Raw genomic sequence first — 21,577 nt, 5'->3', positions numbered from 1 at the left:
AAGAGTAATATATAGTCAGAAAGGGGTTGGGTTTGAGCTGAATCATTGTCCTGCAAAAAGTAACAAAGGTAATGTGCTAACCATTGTCCTGTAAGTATCAAGATAATGTGCTAATGAGGGTGTGGTATGTTAATATGGAACCATTGTATCCTGAAGTGATCTGTTAATGTGTGAAATCCAAAGCTAATCTGCATGGCTATTGTTGACTGTAGTCTTTGTTAGTCTGGAGGTTTTCAAGACAGGAAGCCAAGCCTTATTCATTCTTAAACTCTCTTCTGTTAAAGTTGTGCTGATGTTTATGAATTTCAATGGTTTCTCTGTGCAATGTGACAAAATAGTCTTTCAGTGTCTTGGAATAAGACCCTGTGTCCTGTTTGTGTCAGTCCATGTTCAGCCACTGCTGATTTCTCAGGTTGGCCCAGTCTGCAGTATCTTTCATGTTCTTTTATCCTTGTTTGTATGCTGCGTTTTGTTGTCCCGATGTAAACTTGTCCACAGCTGCAAGGTATATGATATACTCCTGCAGAGGTGAGGGGGTCTCTTTTGTCTTTGGCTGATCGTAGCATTTGTTGTATTTTCTTGGTGGGTTTAAACACTGTTTGTAGGTTATGTTTTTTCAAAAGTTTCTCCATCCTATCAGTGACTCCTTTAATAAATGGCAAGAATACCTTTCCTATGGGAGACTATTTTTCCTGAGTTTTCTGATTTTTGTTTTTTTTAATGGCCCTTCTGATTTCATTCTTGGAATAGCTGTTTGCTAGCAGTGCGAGATTTAGATGATTAGTTTCTTCCTTGAAAAACTGTGGTTCACAGATCCGTCTTGCACGGTCCATTAATGTTTTGATTATTCCTCTTTTCTGTCGGGGGTGGTGGTTGGAGTTTTTGTGTAAGTAGTGATCTGTGTGAGTTGGTTTCCGGTAGACTTTGTGACCTAACTGAAAGTTTGTTTTACGGATGACAAGGGTATCAAGAAATGGGAGTTTACCCTCAATTTCCTTTTCCATGGTAAAATGAATGTTTGGATGGATATTATTAAGATGGTTTAGAAAGTCCATTAATTTTTTTTCACCATGGCTCCAAATAGTAAATGTGTCATCTACGAACCTGAACCAGACTGTAGGTTTGTAAGGTGCCGATTCTAATGCTGTCTTTTCAAAATATTCCATGTAAAAGTTTGCTATTACTGGACTGAGTGGACTTCTAAACCATCTTAATAATATCCATCCAAACATTCAGTTTACCATGGAAAAGGAAATTTCAGTTAGGCTTTGCAGTGAGTAGACAGTACTGACCTTGATAGACAAAGGTCCATGAAGTTTCAGGTGTCCCATGTGGCTGGTACTACAGTGGCTTTGTTCTCAGGCGTGGGCCATATCTTTGACCCTCCTGTCATGCCAGGATGTATCTCTGTTTGTCTACCTAGCTTCCCCCAAGCCTCATTTCTAGAAGAAATTTCCAACTCTGATTCTATGATCTTGGAGGAGTCTTCCTTGCCCTTAGCCAGCCCAGCTTTAAGCCTCTTATTTATGCAAATTCCCCAAGAAGGGAATATCAATCAAAATATGTGAACGTATGAGTTTTTTCTAAACTAAAACCTCAGTATTCAGGTTAAATTGCTGTATTGGCACTTGGCGATAAATAAGTGGGTTTTGGGTTGCAGTTTGGGCACTCGGTCTCTAAAAGGTTCGCCATCACTGCCATAGATAAACACAAGGCCTAAGGGATGATTGATACGGTTTTCCCGTGTGGAGTCCCTGATAGGAAGAAAAGTGGGAACGTTGATTGAAGCACTTTCCACACTCTAAGCATTGGGATGGTTTCTCCGTAGTTTGGATTCTTTGATGGGAAGCAAAGGCCGAACTGTCACTGAAGCTTTTTCCACGCTCTGAACATTGATATGGTTTCTCCCCAGTGTGGATTCTCTTATGGGCAGCAAGGCTTGATCTGTCACCAAAGGTTTTTCCACACTCTGTGCATTCATACGGTTTGTCCCATGTGGATTCTTTTATGGGAAGCAAGGCATGATCTGTCACTGAACCTTTTTCCGCACTCTGAGCATAGAAATGGTTTCTCCCCTATGTGGAATCTCTAATGGGAAGAAAGGTGAGAACTGTGACTGAAGCATTTTCCACACTCTAAGCACTGATGCGGTTTCTCCTCTGTGTGGCGTCTCTGATGGGAAGAAAGGTTTGAACTTTGACTGAAGCACTTTCCACACTCTAAGCATTGATAAGGTTTCTCCGCAGTGTGGATTCTTTTATGGGAAGCAAAGGCCGAACTGTCACTGAAGCTTTTTTTACACTCTGAACATTTATATTGTTTCTCCCCTGTGTGGATTCTTTGATGGCAGGCAAGGCTTGACCTGTCACTGAAGCACTTTCTACACACTGAGCACTGATACGGTTTCCCCCTGTGTGGATTCTCTGATGGGAAGAAAGGCGGGAACTTTGACTGAAGCATTTTCCACACTCTAAGCATTGATACGGTTTCTCCCCAGTGTGGATTCTTTTATGGTAAGCAAAGGTCGATCTGTCACTGAAGCTTTTTTCACACTCTGAGCATTGCTATGGTTTCTCCCCAGTGTGGATTCTTTTGTGGACAGCAAGGCTTGATCTGTTACCGAAGGTTTTTCCACACTCTGTGCATTGATATGGCTTGTCCCCTGTGTGGATTCTTTGATGGGAAGCAAGGCCTGATCCGTCACTGAAGCTCTTTCTACACTGTGAGCATTGATACGGTTTCTCCCCTGTGTGGATTCTTTTATGGGAAGCAAGGGCTGAACTGTCACTGAAGCTTTTTACACACACTGAGCATTGATATGGTTTCTCCCCTGTGTGGATTCTTTTATGGGTAGCATAGGATGATCTGTCACTGAAGCTTTTTCCACACTCTGAGCATTGATATGGTTTCTCCCCTGTGTGGATTCTCTTATGGGTAGCAAAGGCCGAACTGTCACTGAAACTTTTTCCACACTCTGAGCACTGATATGGTTTTTCCCCAGTGTGGATTCTTTTATGGGTAAAAAGGTGGGCACTTTGTCTGAAGAATTTTCCACACTCTAAGCATTGATACGGTTTCTCCCCTGTGTGGAGTCTCTGATGGGTAGAAAGAAGGGAACGTTGACTGAAGCACTTTCCACACTCTAAGCATTCATATGGTTTCTCCCCTGTGTGGCGTCTCTGATGGGAAGAAAGGTTTGAACTTTGACTGAAGCACTTTCCACACTCTAAGCATTGATACGGTTTCTCCGCAGTGTGGATTCTTTTATGGGAAGCAAAGGCCGAACTGTCACTGAAGCTTTTTTCACACTCTGAACATTGATATGGTTTCTCCCCAGTGTGGATTCTTTGATGGCAGGCAAGGCTTGACCTGTCACTGAAGCACTTTCTACACACTGAGCACTGATATGGTTTTTCCCCTGTGTGGATTCTCTGATGGGAAGAAAGGCGGGAACTTTGACGGAAGCACTTTCCACACTCTAAGCATTGATACGGTTTCTCCCCAGTGTGGATTCTTTTATGGTAAACAAAGGCCGATCTGTCACTGAAGCTTATTTCACACTTTGAGCATTGATATGGTTTCTCCCCAGTGTGGATTCTTTTGTGGATAGCAAGGCTTGATCTGTTACGGAAGGTTTTTCCACACACTGTGCATTGATACGGTTTGTCCCCTGTGTGGATTCTTTGATGGGAAGCAAGGCCTAATCCATCACTGAAGCTCTTTCTACACTGTGAGCATTGATACGGTTTCTCCCCTGTGTGGATTCTTTTATGGGAAGCAAGGGCTGAACTGTCACTGAAGCTTTTTCCACACATTGAGCATTTATATGGTTTCTCCCCTGTGTGGATTCTTTTATGGGTAGCATAGGCTGATCTGTCACTGAAGCTTTTTCCACACTCTGAGCATTGATATGGTTTCTCCCCAGTGTGGATTCTTTTATGGACAGCAAGGGCTGAACTGTCACTGAAGCTTTTTCCACATTCTGAGCATTGATATGGTTTCTCCCCAGTGTGGATTCTTTTATGGGAAGAAAGGTGGGCACTTTGTCTGAAGAATTTTCCACACTCTGAGCATTGATACGGTTTCTCCCCTGTGTGGAGTCTCTGATGGGTAGAAAGATGGGAACGTTGACTGAAGCACTTTCCACACTCTAAGCATTGATATGGTTTCTCCCCGGTATGGATTATTTGATGGGAAGTAAGGGCCCATCTGTGACTGAAGCTTTTTCCACACTCTGAGCATTTGTGTGGCTTTTCATCTGTGCCCAATCTTCTAGGTAAAACAAGTTTGTTGCTAAGACCACAGGTCTTTCTATGCACTGACAATTTCAGCAGTTTCTCCTCCTTTCTTATTTGTTGATGGGCACGAATGCTTGATTTACCAACTGAGAATTTTGCATGTACAAGGAATTTATTCCCTTTGCCCTCTGTGTGACTTTCTATTGCAGTTGCAATTCCAGACAAATGGGAACTTTCAGAAAGAATAGATTTCTTTCTCCTTTGCATTCTAGCTTTAGTTTTTCTTCTGAGTTGTTTTCCTCTCTTCTGGCTCTCCTCCTCTGTTGGAATAAAGAGAAAAATCAAATGATCAGCTTTCCACCGCTGAACAAATCCTTTCGGCCTCACAATAGAAACATTCTCCCTTCTTATAGACTGAGTCTCTCAACAAGTCATTACAGTATGGATGTATTTCATTACAGTATGTCTATACTTCAGGGCCAAATGAATGCCCACGTCCTGTTTAAGGAGTCAAGTATTGGGCAGCAAAAGACCCTTCCTGCTTGAGAAGATCACAGTAGAAAATGGGGTCTTTGGACCTTCACTAGTAGATTAATATGCTGGTATGACTTTTTACAAAAAATGCTTTGTTTTGTGAAACCTCAGTTCCCTCCTCCTCAGCCCTGAACTCCCCATCTTGCTAACAGCTGAGAATTCTGATGTTCTTGAGACTCCTCTTTTGGGTAGTCTGCTACCTGCAACAAAACATTTTAAGGGATCAGTTGATGTTTCCTGTTGCTGCTCCTGTCTAGGGCTCCCAGATAAAGGTGCTTTGTCCCTGTGAAAAACCCCCACAATCTTGCTCACAAAGAAGAGACAGAATGACAGCGGGGGAGAAAGCACATGAAGAGCCTGGAAGGTGTTTTTCATGCCTCAGTCTTATCAATAGAGTTTTAACTACGCTGCCTTTGTGGCTCCAGCATGAAGAGCTACGCATCAACTTTACAGCCAAACAAAGAATGTTCAAGGAACATGGGAGTGTTGTGTCTGTCCTCAATGACATCCCTCCAGTGCATCAACAACAGTAAGAATTTCAGCTTTCCACGGTGTCAGAGATAAAAGCAAAGCGGGAGCCATACCCAGAAAGGCCAGATTCCGGAAATTTTCCACCATAACTTCCCAGTGCAGAGCCTTTTGGTCCAAATCCAGCAAAGCCCACTCCTCCTCTGAGAAATACACAGCCACATCCTCAAACGTTACTGGACCCTGTAAAAAGGAGGAAACGGTTTCTTCTAATGGACAGTGAATTCAAGTCTAATTGGAAAGGAAAGGTGAGGCGGTTAGGAGATCCCTTCCAGGAAATTTCAAACTTCTTGGGGGGGGGTGTTCACAGTTTTTCTGGAGGACATGTTGGACTCAAGCAAAAGGAAAGACTCCTTCAGCTGTAGGGCACAGTTCAAGAGACAGGAACAATGGGGTGTTACAAGACCTTTCCCCTAAAAATTCCTTCTATACCTCATCTGGGTGCACCAACGAAGTTTCTGCTTCACCACAAAGACAGGGAGGCCCAAAACAAGCATGCAGGATCCTTCCACTACCTGTGAGGGAGAGAAGAGAGGTTGGAAGATACTGTTGCTGATAATTGCCTGGATGAATTTCAGGGGCTGGTTCTTTCCTCTAGAGGAGACCTCTCAGTTTCTCCCACTTGCACTTCCACATTTACTGAGGTCACACACCTTCCCTCCCAAGAAGAAAACCTCCCTCTCTCCCCCGTACGACATTTCTGACATTTATTTCATTCTGAAGATATAAGTTCTTATTCTTTATGTCTTTAAAGACCGGTATGTCTCAGTCTTTCAAATTTTTTGTTTATGGATTGCCTTTTTAACAACAATTCCAAAGAAACAAAACTGTCAGTTTGAAACTGTCAAAAACAGTGATGCTAAATCAACAGCAGTTAACATAGTACCACAGAATCACAAACATGAGGCATAAAAACTGCCAGAGCAGAAAATGAAACCTTTCTAAGACACCATCAGAAACCACAACATTCTGAAACCAGTGGGGGAACATTTTAACCTTCCAGGACATTCAGTTGCTGATTTAAGAGTAGCAATTCACTTACAAAGGGGTTTAAAGGAAGATAGGAGAGAATGCTGAATTACAACTAATAATGAAGGTCTAGATAATGCATCCTCCTGGATTGAATAGAAACCTGGGATTCCTCTCTCATTACCAATGGCAATTTCTCCAGGCCTACTACACCTCTGCATATCACACCCAATCCAATCACGCCTGCTGCTGTCATTTACATGACATTTACATTGCCATTGCGTGTCTAATTTACTAATTTACTCTTCTCTACTTAAGGATAGATGGACTCACATTCTAGCTGTGGCTCACGTCGTCTTTCAGGTGCTTGCTCTTTTCTACTGTAAAAGATCATCAGTTCCTCATTCATTTTACTAAACAGAAGGAGTTTTACACACACAAACAGCTACAAGGGAGAAAATTATGCGACGTTCTAGGAGAAGGGACAATTATGCAGTCACCACCGAAAAAGCCCTAGGCCTTGTGGGAAACCGCCTAAAGCCAGCAATGGCTAGCATCGGAAGTCGAGCTTTTTTGGTGGATCATAATTCTGGCAAGGGAATCATGGAGGGCTGATGAGCAAAAAGCATTTCAATAAGATGAAGTTTAAAATAAAAAAAATTTTTTTTCTCTCTCCTCACGCCTGCAAAAGGCACCTTCATTTTTTGCACTTTTGCTGTCATTGCTTCTGTGCTGCAGCACTGTTTTCAGGTGAACCCACATGAAGAAGACCTCTATTCTTTTTGTTTCCTTGTTTTATCAGTAACAGTAGAAGACTGGTTCTCGTAGGTTATCCGGGCTGTGTAACCGTGGTCTTGGTATTTTCTTTCCCGACGTTTCGCCAGCAGCTGTGGCCGGCATCTTCAGAGGAGTAAAACTGAAGGACAGTGTCTGTCCTTCAGTGTTACTCCTCTGAAGATGCCGGCCACAGCTGCTGGCGAAACGTCAGGAAAGAAAATACCAAGACCACGGTTACACAGCCCGGATAACCTACGAGAACCAATGAACTCTGACCGTGAAAGCCTTCGACAAAACAGTAGAAGACTTTGTAACTCTAGGAGGGGCTGCCCTTGAAGAGTGTCTGGACACTATGATTAGTCCAACCTCCTGCACAACACAGGAAATTCACAACTACCTCCCCCACCCACACACCCAGTGACCCCAACTCCATGCCCAGAAGATGGCCAAAATGCCCTCCCTCTCATGAATAGGAGGAGGAGGAGAAGAAGAGTTGGTTTTTATATGCCAACTTTCTCTACCATTTAAGGCAGAATCAAACCGGCCTACAATTGCCTTCCCTTCCCCTCCCCAGAACAGACACCCTGTGAGGTGGGTGAGGCTGTGAGGGCATGACTTGCCCAATGTCACCCAGCTGGCTTCGGGTGCAGGAGTGGGGTAACAAATCCAGTTCACCAGATTAGCCTCTGCCACTCATGTGGAGGAGTGAGGAATCAAACCCGGTACCCCAGACTCCACCGCTCTTAACCACTACACCATGCCGGCTCTAAGGTCATAGAATCAGCATTGCTGACAGATGGCCATCCAGTCTCTGCTTAAAAACCTCCAGCGAAGGAGAGCTTACCACCTCCCAATGACTTCGGTTGGCTCCGATATCACCCCGCCCCCCATGAAAACCTGCTCTCAAACTGAAGGTCGCTCCAAATAGCGTGGCTTTGTTCCCCTGCCATCCACTGGCACTGGCGTGGGTGGGTAAATGCAGATATGGGTGCTACAGCGGCATGAGGAAAGGAAAGTAAGAAAAACCAATATTTAGATTCAATTACCAATACCTCTGCAACAAAAGCTACATAAACCATCACTGCCGTGTGGAAGCACCACAGCCATACTTCAGAGAAAGAGACCAAACTGAAAGTGGACCTCATAGTCCTTACCCAGAGGGGTGGCAACTCCATTGCCCTCCAGTGGAATCGCCCCGAAGGCTGACCCTCTCCCGGGCTCTGATGGGTCCTTCTCAGCTTCCAGAAAATCAGCCGTCCCTCCTGAGGGACCCTAGAACAGCACAAAAAGGGGAAAGAGAGAGAGAGAGAGATGAGAAAAAGAAGAGTGTCACCCAAAGCTGGGAAGGGGGTGCCAGCTTTCCAGAGAAAGTAGTGCATTTGAAAAGACGAGGATTTTAAGGATAGTTGCTTTAGAGGTTCCCGAATGAAACGCATGCTCGCCTGCCCTGCCTGCTTCCTGGCCTCCGCCTGGCTCAGCAGGAACCCTTCTGCCAGGGCCACCGCCTGGGAGCTGGTCTCTGGCCTGCATTCTCTCACCCAGCTCTGCATCTCCGGGGGAAGGACGCTCAGGAACTGCTCCAGGATCACCAGGTCCAGCCTTTCCAGCTTTAGCCACCGATGGCAAAGACGGTAGAATTGGCTGCAGACCTCTCGGGGCCCTTCAGTCTCGAGGTAGGTAAGATACCTGAGAAACTGGCACTCGGGATCTGAGCTAGATTTGTCCTTATCACTCAAGATCTTGAGTGCGGATCTCTCCCACAAGGCCTCACTTTTCACAACTTGGAGGGTTAGAAGATCCTTCTCCTGATTCAGGGACAGACAATTCCTGCTCTTCCATCTTATCAAGGATGCTTCCGACCAGGCTGATGGAGTGCCTTCCTCTGCCACACTTTTTTCTGTCCAGGCCGGGACTGGCTAACTGGGTGGGGCTCCTCAGTCCTGCAAAGGAAACCAAGTCATTTGTGAGCAAACTGTGACCCTCCTCAGGCAAAAGAGCACGGAGGCTCCTTTTCTCCACTGCAACTTCTTGTCCATCAATTTGTCCAGTCCCCCCTTAAAAGCATCTAAGCCAGTGACCCCTAAGCCATTCCCAGAGAACAACCCCCACAAGTCTAGCGAGGGGTGTTCCTGTCTGACTTTCCTCTGCTGCTCATCAACTGTATTGCATGACGGACTTCTGTGACTATCAGAGAGGGAGAAGATGGCTTAGCCGCCACACACACACGCACACACACTTCCTCCACACTAAATGGTATACATCTTCATCACATCCTTCTTCTCCTTGCCAAGTGAGGAAGCCCAATGTGCTGCAGCCTTTTCTCCTAGGGAAAACGCTCCGCCCTCTCGCGCCTTTGGGGTGCCCTTCTTGGTACCTTTTCCAGCCATGCTACGACTTCCTCTCTGGGGCAGGCCAAGGAGAAACATCCGCTGCTTTCAAGCTCAGCTGCACTGACATGTATGCAAATAAATTGTGATGCTAGAAGATGCGACATTTTTCCTGACCGCCCCTCGAACAGGACCGGGTCATTTTTTCCCCATTGTGACTCTGCACTGTTTGCACTGAATTAAGATCCCTCAAGATCCCTTTCTCCGGCAGTCACCACCACCAGCTCTGATCCCATCAGTGGCTTCACGGAGAAAGAGCCAGGAAGTGCAAAGAACGAACTGGGAACCAACCAGCCTCGCTTCAAGGGAGCCGCTTTGAAAGCCGGTTTCCACGGGGAAAAGGGTGCGTCCATTCCTCCGCGTCCTGCTCCTCAGCCGCTCTGACCAGTCAGCGCCCTTGCCAGTGGCCTGTCCCCAGTCAACCCCTCCCGGGCTGTCTACGCTCTCCCCCCCCTTTTGTGTCTCCCAAAGACCCCACCTTGCACGGGGACCACCCCCCTCCCTAGGTCTAGCCGTGGTGCACCGCCCTGCCGGGAGGCCCCCCCACCTCCTTCCACCTGCCCAGAGCCTCTCCCCAGTCAACCCCTCCAGGGCTGTCTATGCTCTCTCCCCCCCCCCCACCCGCCTTCTGTGTCTCCCAAAGACCCCATCTTGCACGGGGACCACCCCCCTCCCTAGGCCTGGCCGTGGTGCACCGCCCTGCACAGAGGTCCCCCCGCCTCCCTCCAGCTTCCCCTAGCTACCCAATCCCCCCCCCCCCGCCCAAATGCGTCCAGCTCACCCGCGCTGCAAGGGACGCAGCAGCAGCTGCTCCCGGGCCGCTTGGAAAACCAGACCGCCCGAGTTCCTAGAAGGGGAGGGGCTGGAAGCGACTCTGGAGTCTTCCATGCGGCCTCTCTAGGAACCCGCACTCTCTCCCTTTAACCCTTCCTCCCCTGCAGGTCCTCGCCGCCCCCAGATACCCAAGAGCCGCGCAGGCTCCGAGTCTACAGAGAGAGGAACTCTGCGGTGGGACTTGGCTGCTCCTGGTGGGGACGCGCCTCCCGCAATGCAATGCAATGCAATATGCAATGCAATATGCAATGCAATGCGGAGAGAGGGAGGGAGGGTGTTATGATGGTTATTGCAAGATCTGAAGGACTGAGCTGGGACTCACGGAAGCTCATACCCTGCCAGAAATTTTTGTTAAGTCTTTAAGGTGCTACCGGACTCTTGCTCTTTTCTACTATTGCAAACGCTGTTGGGCCCAAAGACAGACTGCGGAGAGAGGAAAAAACCCGCCGCGGGGGGCTTCGGGCTTCTGCCCTCTGAGCCCAGGGCTGCTATCTAGAGAGGAAAAAGGCCGCCTCCGCGCTCGCCTGGCTGCAAAATGGACTTTGCATGCCCTTTTGGAGGATCCGGGCCTTTGTTCCTGCTGCAAAGTCAGGGCGGGGGAATGCATTGCTGGGGAGGGTTGCGACCCCCTGGAGGACAACATGCCCCGCCCCCTTGAGAGGGTGTCAAAGGAGGCGTTCGTCTCTGTGCCATGGGAAGCGTGAGCTGCCCGTTTCCATACCTTAAGCCTTCCCTGGACAAGAACATTTTTTCTCTCCACATGGTTGGCAATGCTCAAGTGGGGCTGGTTTTCTTGGGACAAAACCAAGGTCCCCTAAGCCCTTTCAGCCTGGCGAGACCCCCCACCCCCACCCTTTCCCCACGATTTGTAGTTCAACAAAGTCTGGGTTGAGCCACCACTTTGCCTCTGGCTGTTGGGTGACAACTGTGTGATGGGAACGCCATACCCGTCTCTGCCCACTCCCTGCTCACCCCAGCTGTGATCTGCCCTTAGGGATGCCCAATGACATATCCAAGAGGTAGGTCTTTGACCCTGGGATGCCCAGGCTTGGATGGCTGTGGCTGGCTGTGCAGGAGCCACTGGTCCCCAGTTGTCATCAGCCAAGCATAGAAGGGGTACAGCAGCACCTCCAGGACTGACCTCATACCTGCCCCACCACTCACCTTGCTGGCTCCTGTGTGAAGGGAGGGTGGGCCAGTGGGTGAACTGGGTGGATGTCTTCCTGCTCTGAAGAAGGGGGGCTCTGTCACCTGGGGTAGATATCTGAATGGGAGTATTAATGTGGGGGGTAGGGGGTCACAGGGACCAAGCTAGCCCTTGGCCCCAAAATAGTCTGGGGGTTGGGTAGCAGAGCAGCAATTCCACCATACATGTTCCTGTACTTGTGTTCAGCGTTGCCCCTGACATCTTGCCCCGCTGCTGCTTCCTCCTGCTGCCCATTGCCCTGCTCCCCAGTCCAGGGGCCTTCTGACACCTCCCCTATAGGGCCCACCTGCAGCTGTTAACAGGTGGCCGTATTGTGAAGCCACATCTTCAGCCGGCCAAATGTACTTATCTGTTTGTGGGCTTGGTTGTAGGCAGCATGGTCAGGCGGCTCATCTCTGGAATACGGCATCAGTAGGTATGAGAGGAGGGGGTATCTATGGTAACCTGTCTAGGCATGCATTTAATTATTTCACTTCCTTTCTACTCCACCTTTTTGCCAAATGTTAGTCCAGAACACCTTAGAGACCATCAACATTTTGGGGATATAAGTTTTCAAGAGTCAAAGCTCCCTTTGTCTATGTATCTACTAATTTTGTCCACAGTCAATCAGCGGGTGTCGAAGGAAGTGATTAGATCTACAAATGCCATTAATTTCTGTAGGAAATTGAGTTTTTCTTAAGAATGATCCTGAGTCTGATTAAGGACTAAACAAAGTGAGTTTATTCAGAAACCACAAACTTGATAAACGGCTGAGAGACAGGCTTATTTCTAACTAGGGTCCATAACTAACAGGGCAACATGAGGCATGTTGCTCCTCTCTTTCACTGTAACAAGAAGGAAGAGTAGGGGTGCATTATGGGGACAAACAAGATCACAGGAAGAGAAGGGAGAAGGATCACAACCTTTCTAGCTATCCAACTCTTACACTTGCTGCCCCCTGCTGATCTTCCTTTCTTTAATCAATCTTTGTGCACTAGACATTGTATTTCCAACAATATCGACTTGGTGGGACCCTTAATACCCTGTTGAGCCAGCTCATAAAGAGTCAAGCAACCATCAATGGTATCTAACCCTTTCCTGAAGCTTGTTTGTTTAAGATGGATAACATTATTGGAGACCGCCCAAATCTCCAACGTGCACAGCAAAAACTGGCTGTGCAATTTGGAGGCTGTGTCCTGTTGTAGGCACAGAAGATTATAGACACATATGGTATGAATATATCGATAATGGTTGCTATGAAAGATATATATGTTAAATGCTATGCATAATAGAAGGATTTTTGTATGAATATAATCTTATGCTTATAGTAAAACATCTTCAGAGATATGTTCAAAGTTTACAAAATGATATCTGAAGAACAGGAAGGGTCTTGATTTCAGATATGATGCCTGGGGGCTAGAATAAACATAGATTAACTTTCCCATGAAGAATAGTATTTAAGGGGACTGAAAGAAGGGCTCTTTGGAAGTTTTGGTAAGTAAAACATCCCAGCGGTAGGTTGTGTGTGATGGAAATCTTATGATCTGTGTATTCTGTGTAACTATCTAAAAGCTAGCACTATTTGAATTTGAATACTTTTATACTATAAGAAACTGCCTGCTTATGTGATGTACTTTTGATGAAAATGTTTGCTTCACATAGCTGTACATAAGCCTGCCATCAGATGACAATATTATACTATGCATTTCACTGATTGTATTCTGTCATTGTCTGACTCTGTCTATATACTTTGAAATATTGCATTGCATTGCTTTAATATTTCTATTTTACCCATTCTATTTTACTTATCAGCTTGGACTAGCCTTTTATTATTACTGAAGTTTTAGGAATAAAAATAATCTTTTTGGTTCAAGAAGGTGCCTCGCACTCTTTGATAGCGCAGTCTACTAAAGAGCCATATCTCTTAGTAAGATATAAGTCTTAAAGATTCGGCTATAGATACAGGTCCGAGCTGCTTCAAACTAATTGGACAATAGTTCTGGGGAAACAATTTGCAAGCAATCTCGTCAGATCTCAGAAGCTAAGTAGGATCGGCCTTGGTCAGTATTTGGATGAGAGACCACCAAGGAATACCAGGGTCATGATGCGGAGACAGACAATGGCAAACCACCTCTGAACATCTCTTGCCTTCAAAAGCCCACCAAGGGTTGTGCTGCGACTTGATGGCAAAAAACAAAACAAAAACACCATTTCCAACCAGAAGGGAAAATGCTAGTTGAACTAATCTGGGTTAAAAGGAGGCCAAAACAGTCAACCACCAATCCAAGAAATGCCTATACATCTCTGGGAGAATCCGATAGTCACCTAGTGACTTGACAAAAGAAACAGAACCAATAAGACCACCAATCTGAGACTCTGAAATGGGGTAAGAAGAAGGCATACCAAATTCCTGGCTATATTGTGTATAGCCAGTCTCACTCTGTCCTCATGACCCACAGTTCATTGTACAGCAATGCTTAGGGACTGCTGTAAATAACAGATGTTTCCAACTGTTCTTAAAAATGAAGCCAATTTAACGTTATTCTAATATTCTTATCTGGGCTCCCAGATATTGCTCATTTTCATCCGGCTGTGTGTTAAAAGACAAGGAGGAGTAGATGGGAAGCAGTTTTTCAGTACAAGAACTGAAGGACTCTTTGGCAGCATCCTGAATAATGCTTAGAGAAGCTAAGCTCAAGGGATACATGGTATCAGGTTGCACCCTCAGCATGCTGGGAGCAGGAAGCAATACCTGGGAGGTCTACCAGCTTAAAAGGTCAAAGCGACTAGTGGATCTGTTCTCTCATGGATGCCCAATAGATCACACAGGGGCCCTTTAAAGACCCACTGAACAGGACCTTCCATCCTGCTCTTTGATGTGAAGCTACATTTCCTCCAACAAACAAAATCCTCCTTTGGAATGATAGTTATGCTCCAGTAGAAAACAAACCATGTCAGTCCCTCTACTGACTCAAACATCTCTTCACACTTTTTGTGTTAGTTCTCTTGTACTTTTTGACACGCTCATTAAAACCTATAAAAACCAGTTTGAAAACCTACAATATTATCTTCATGTCTTCATAACAAAGCTTTTCGCACACTTGGAAGTTTTATGTGCTTTTGGCTATGTGTCTTCTTTGATGGCAACCCAGGGTTCCCCTTCTGAGAGATGCTTGCCACATTCAGGGCAGTACTAGATAACACTTTTCCAGGAAGTAAAAATTATGTCTCTTTCGGTTTAGAGAAAGCAGTTTTCTCCCTATCCCATACTACTATGATCTGGGTCCCCAAAGAAGTCAGCGGGCAATAGAATCAGAACGGACAAATTAATTCTTTACTAACTAATTAAACTGGGAAATTGACTGCCACTGGAAAAATAAGGGTGAGCACAGATGGCTTTAAAAGAAGATTAGATAGATTCATGGATTAGAGTTTCATTAGTGGCTAAAAGGCATGGTGATTAAAAGGGAACCTCTATATACGCAGCCAGCAAAACTCTGGCACCAGTACTTGGAGAAATAATGCTTTATTTAATGCATTCAATTATTTAATCTGGAATGAGACTTGGAGCTTGGGGGAGGGGAAGAGCTGAGTTTGGGGGAGGGGAAGAGCTGAGAATGGTTTGGGAGAGGCTTTATCCCGATGCTGCACAGAGATGCTGATTTTCTCCCACTGCTGCCAACAATCATGGTTTTGAAGAAGAAGAGGTGGTTTTTATATGCTGACAATACATGAGTGGAGGGTTCACAGTGCTGCTCCTGACCGCTAGGAATCCAGGTAGAAGCTGGGTCAGTCACAACTGCTCAGCGGCAGAGTTTACAGTGGAATGATGTCTCAGACTCTCTAGCCCGTCCCCCCTTGATTTGGACTAAGAGAGTCTCGTACAGATAACAATAAGACTACCGGCTTATCTAGAGATCAGGCATGAAACACTGTACTCTCTATTAACATACTGTTATACCATATTGTCACCCAAACTGTTCATATGAAAGCAACATACATGTCCTTGATAATATCTTTTATAGATCCACGGTACCCAAGAGAATCAGTATTTGAATCAACAGGCCGTCCTGCATAAAGAGGTTAAAGCTAATCATTTTGAGTGAGTAAAACCTTGCCTTAAAACAACTTGCCCGTTCCAATACAGAAAATATTTAAAAGAACTGGCATAATACTTCATAGGGGTTTTATAATAGTCGCCCAAATGTGGTAATTTTTCCATTGGAAACAAACTAAGCAACAACCACTTTTTTTGTGTGTCGTCCAATCACGAATAATTTATGGCAACCCTGTAGGGTTTTCATGGCAAGAGACATTTGGAGGTGGTTTGCCATTGTCTACTTCCACATCATGACACTGGGGCTCCTTGGAAGTTACCCATCCAAATACTAACCAGGGCTGACCCTGCTTAGCTTCTGAGATCTGAGGAGATCAGGCTAGCCTCAGGCTATCCAGTCAGGGCAACCACAATTTAGGTCCCAGCAAACAGAAGGCCGCCCTGACCTTGATGGCCCAGGTGTTAACGCCAATTAGAAGGGTCTCCTTTTATTTGGGGGGATTCACTAAGTAGACTATGAACCTCGCGAGAGGCTGGCGCTTGGGATCTTGGAAATCTATTTTTATGGGGATGAGCACACCAGTGGAAATACTGTCAATAAAGAGGCGTTTTATAAAGTTGAAGGGTTTTTAATTAAAGAATTTACACAGCATACATTTACACAAAAATGTACACCATAGATCCGTGTTGCCGAACCTATGGCTCGCGTGCCGCAAGCGGCACACTGAGCCCTCTCTGTGGACACGCGCAGAGCCCTCACGTCTGCCTAGGGCTGTGCCATGTTGCCATGGTGCGGTGCTCCTTCTCCCCAAGCCCATGCTCCCCAAGCCTGCGCTGGCACCCTCCCTCTCCTTGCACCGTGCAAGCCCCTCCCTCTCTCTCAGCTGAGCTGGGGCTGCAGCTCAGCTGTTTGTCGGGGGCCTCTTCAGTTTGGACCAGGAGGCTGTGGCTTAGCACCTTGCCACGCCCCCTCCTCTGCAGCTGTTTGTCGGGGGAGCTCAGTTTGGACGGGGAGCTCAGCTGTTTGTCGAGGGCCCCGCCCGTCTTCAGTTTCTGCCATTCTGCTTTCCTAGGTAGGTATTACCACATTGATTGCTCTGCCTTTTTTTTATCCCTGCTTACTCTGTCAGCTTCTCATCATCCCTTACCATCCAACTGACTCTGCACCCCATTCCAACTGCCTTTTCAAACATCAACATTGTTTTTTCCCCCTTACAGAATGTTAAGCATCCTGCTGACTCACCAATATATCTAATTCTGAACTTGGTCCCAGGGTGCAGCTGTTTTAAAAAGGCCCTTTACAGAGACAACAAGGTACTAACTTCTCAGCTGAACCCTCCCCTCCACACCAGGTACGATTATCTCCTAGCAAGGAGACAGAAAAAGATTTGTCTACCAGGAACAATACCCACCCAGTTGGGGAGGACATTTTTAATTGGGAAAATGAAGAAATTTAATATCCTCCCAGCCCAGTGTGGTCTGTCCCTATGGCTGCATTTTAGGGTGAAAAAAACATGTGGAGATCTAGTAATGGATTGGTTCTTGTAGGTTATCCGGGCTGTGTAACCGTGGTCTTGGTATTTTCTTTCCTGACGTTTCGCCAGCAGCTGTGGCAGGCATCTTCAGAGGAGTAACACTGAAGGACAGTGTCTCTCAGTGTCAAGTGCGTAGGAAGAGTAATATATAGTCAGAAAGGGGTTGGGTTTGAGCTGAATCATTGTCCTGCAAAAAGTAACAAAGGTAATGTGCTAACCATTGTCCTGTAAGTATCAAGATAATGTGCTAATGAGGGTGTGGTATGTTAATATGGAACCATTGTATCCTGAAGTGATCTGTTAATGTGTGAAATCCAAAGCTAATCTGCATGGCTATTGTTGACTGTAGTCTTTGTTAGTCTGGAGGTTTTCAAGACAGGAAGCCAAGCCTTATTCATTCTTAAACTCTCTTCTGTTAAAGTTGTGCTGATGTTTATGAATTTCAATGGTTTCTCTGTGCAATGTGACAAAATAGTTGGTAGAATTGTCCAGTCTTTCAGTGTCTTGGAATAAGACCCTGTGTCCTGTTTGTGTCAGTCCATGTTCAGCCACTGCTGATTTCTCAGGTTGGCCCAGTCTGCAGTATCTTTCATGTTCTTTTATCCTTGTTTGTATGCTGCGTTTTGTTGTCCCGATGTAAACTTGTCCACAGCTGCAAGGTATATGATATACTCCTGCAGAGGTGAGGGGGTCTCTTTTGTCTTTGGCTGATCGTAGCATTTGTTGTATTTTCTTGGTGGGTTTAAACACTGTTTGTAGGTTATGTTTTTTCAAACGTTTCTCCATCCTATCAGTGACTCCTTTAATAAATGGCAAGAATACCTTTCCTAAGGGAGACTATTTTTCCTGAGTTTTCTGATTTTTGTTTGGTTTAATGGCCCTTCTGATTTCATTCTTGGAATAGCTGTTTGCTAGCAGTGCGAGATTTAGATGATTAGTTTCTTCCTTGAGAAACTGTGGTTCACAGATCCGTCTTGCACGGTCCATTAATGTTTTGATTATTCCTCTTTTCTGTCGGGGGTGGTGGTTGGAGTTTTTGTGTAAGTAGCGATCTGTGTGAGTTGGTTTCCGGTAGACTTTGTGACCTAACTGAAAGTTTGTTTTACGGATGACAAGGTTATCAAGAAATGGGAGTTTACCCTCAATTTCCTTTTCCATGGTAAACTGAATGTTTGGATGGATATTATTAAGATGGTTTAGAAAGTCCATTAATTTTTTTTCACCATGGCTCCAAATAGTAAATGTGTCATCTACGAACCTGAACCAGACTGTAGGTTTGTAAGGTGCCGATTCTAATGCTGTCTTTTCAAAATATTCCATGTAAAAGTTTGCTATTACTGGACTGAGTGGACTTCTAAACCATCTTAATAATATCCATCCAAACATTCAGTTTACCATGGAAAAGGAAATTTCAGTTAGGCTTTGCAGTGAGTAGACAGTACTGACCTTGATAGACAAAGGTCCATGAAGTTTCAGGTGTCCCATGTGGCTGGTACTACAGTGGCTTTGTTCTCAGGCGTGGGCCATATCTTTGACCCTCCTGTCATGCCAGGATGTATCTCTGTCTGTCTACCTAGCTTCCCCCAAGCCTCATTTCTAGAAGAAATTTCCAACTCTGATTCTATGATCTTGGAGGAGTCTTCCTTGCCCTTAGCCAGCCCAGCTTTAAGCCTCTTATTTATGCAAATTCCCCAAGAAGGGAATATCAATCAAAATATGTGAACGTATGAGTTTTTTCTAAACTAAAACCTCAGTATTCAGGTTAAATTGCTGTATTGGCACTTGGCGATAAATAAGTGGGTTTTGTGTTGCAGTTTGGGCACTCGGTCTCTAAAAGGTTCGCCATCACTGCCATAGATAAGCACAAGGCCTAAGGGATGATTGATACGGTTTTCCCGTGTGGAGTCCCTGATAGGAAGAAAAGTGGGAACGTTGATTGAAGCACTTTCCACACTCTAAGCATTGGGATGGTTTCTCCGCAGTTTGGATTCTTTGATGGGAAGCAAAGGCCGAACTGTCACTGAAGCTTTTTCCACGCTCTGAACATTGATATGGTTTCTCCCCAGTGTGGATTCTCTTATGGGCAGCAAGGCTTGATCTGTCACCAAAGGTTTTTCCACACTCTGTGCATTCATACGGTTTGTCCCATGTGGATTCTTTTATGGGAAGCAAGGCATGATCTGTCACTGAACCTTTTTCCGCACTCTGAGCATAGAAATGGTTTCTCCCCTATGTGGAATCTCTAACGGGAAGAAAGGTGAGAACTGTGACTGAAGCATTTTCCACACTCTAAGCACTGATGCGGTTTCTCCTCTGTGTGGCGTCTCTGATGGGAAGAAAGGTTTGAACTTTGACTGAAGCACTTTCCACACTCTAAGCATTGATAAGGTTTCTCCGCAGTGTGGATTCTTTTATGGGAAGCAAAGGCCGAACTGTCACTGAAGCTTTTTTTACACTCTGAACATTTATATGGTTTCTCCCCTGTGTGGATTCTTTGATGGCAGGCAAGGCTTGACCTGTCACTGAAGCACTTTCTACACACTGAGCACTGATACGGTTTTCCCCCTGTGTGGATTCTCTGATGGGAAGAAAGGCGGGAACTTTGACGGAAGCACTTTCCACACTCTAAGCATTGATACGGTTTCTCCCCAGTGTGGATTCTTTTATGGTAAGCAAAGGTCGATCTGTCACTGAAGCTTTTTTCACACTCTGAGCATTGCTATGGTTTCTCCCCAGTGTGGATTCTTTTGTGGACAGCAAGGCTTGATCTGTTACCAAAGGTTTTTCCACACTCTGTGCATTGATACGGCTTGTCCCCTGTGTGGATTCTTTGATGGGAAGCAAGGCCTGATCCGTCACTGAAGCTCTTTCTACACTGTGAGCATTGATACGGTTTATCCCCTGTGTGGATTCTTTTATGGGAAGCAAGGGCTGAACTGTCACTGAAGCTTTTTACACACACTGAGCATTGATATGGTTTCTCCCCTGTGTGGATTCTTTTATGGGTAGCATAGGATGATCTGTCACTGAAGCTTTTTCCACACTCTGAGCATTGATATGGTTTCTCCCCTGTGTGGATTCTCTTATGGGTAGCAAAGGCCGAACTGTCACTGAAACTTTTTCCACACTCTGAGCACTGATATGGTTTTTCCCCAGTGTGGATTCTTTTATGGGTAAAAAGGTGGGCACTTTGTCTGAAGAATTTTCCACACTCTAAGCATTGATACGGTTTCTCCCCTGTGTGGAGTCTCTGATGGGTAGAAAGAAGGGAACGTTGACTGAAGCACTTTCCACACTCTAAGCATTGATATGGTTTCTCCCCTGTGTGGCGTCTCTGATGGGAAGAAAGGTTTGAACTTTGACTGAAGCACTTTCCACACTCTAAGCATTGATACGGTTTCTCCGCAGTGTGGATTCTTTTATGGGAAGCAAAGGCCGAACTGTCACTGAAGCTTTTTTCACACTCTGAACATTGATATGGTTTCTCCCCAGTGTGGATTCTTTGATGGCAGGCAAGGCTTGACCTGTCACTGAAGCACTTTCTACACACTGAGCACTGATACGGTTTTCCCCCTGTGTGGATTCTCTGATGGGAAGAAAGGCGGGAACTTTGACGGAAGCACTTTCCACACTCTAAGCATTGATACGGTTTCTCCCCAGTGTGGATTCTTTTATGGTAAGCAAAGGTCGATCTGTCACTGAAGCTTTTTTCACACTCTGAGCATTGCTATGGTTTCTCCCCAGTGTGGATTCTTTTGTGGACAGCAAGGCTTGATCTGTTACCAAAGGTTTTTCCACACTCTGTGCATTGATACGGCTTGTCCCCTGTGTGGATTCTTTGATGGGAAGCAAGGCCTGATCCGTCACTGAAGCTCTTTCTACACTGTGAGCATTGATACGGTTTATCCCCTGTGTGGATTCTTTTATGGGAAGCAAGGGCTGAACTGTCACTGAAGCTTTTTACACACACTGAGCATTGATATGGTTTCTCCCCTGTGTGGATTCTTTTATGGGTAGCATAGGATGATCTGTCACTGAAGCTTTTTCCACACTCTGAGCATTGATATGGTTTCTCCCCTGTGTGGATTCTCTTATGGGTAGCAAAGGCCGAACTGTCACTGAAACTTTTTCCACACTCTGAGCACTGATATGGTTTTTCCCCAGTGTGGATTCTTTTATGGGTAAAAAGGTGGGCACTTTGTCTGAAGAATTTTCCACACTCTAAGCATTGATACGGTTTCTCCCCTGTGTGGAGTCTCTGATGGGTAGAAAGAAGGGAACGTTGACTGAAGCACTTTCCACACTCTAAGCATTGATATGGTTTCTCCCCTGTGTGGCGTCTCTGATGGGAAGAAAGGTTTGAACTTTGACTGAAGCACTTTCCACACTCTAAGCATTGATACGGTTTCTCCGCAGTGTGGATTCTTTTATGGGAAGCAAAGGCCGAACTGTCACTGAAGCTTTTTTCACACTCTGAACATTGATATGGTTTCTCCCCAGTGTGGATTCTTTGATGGCAGGCAAGGCTTGAC

At 45.6% G+C, this 21,577-nt stretch overlaps 1 pseudogene; it reads right to left on the bottom strand.

The window, feature by feature from the left end:
- Positions 1-1,977: 1,977 nt before the first annotated feature.
- LOC130472933 (zinc finger protein OZF-like) lies at positions 1,978-10,321 on the bottom strand (annotated as a pseudogene).
- Between the last annotated feature and the right edge of the window lie 11,256 nt (positions 10,322-21,577).

The sequence above is a fragment of the Euleptes europaea genome, chromosome 1, assembly GCF_029931775.1.
Source record: "Euleptes europaea isolate rEulEur1 chromosome 1, rEulEur1.hap1, whole genome shotgun sequence".
NCBI lineage: Eukaryota > Metazoa > Chordata > Lepidosauria > Squamata > Sphaerodactylidae > Euleptes > Euleptes europaea.
The sequence above is the reverse complement of the archived record's forward strand: the minus strand, read 5'-3'. Positions and strand labels throughout refer to the sequence as shown.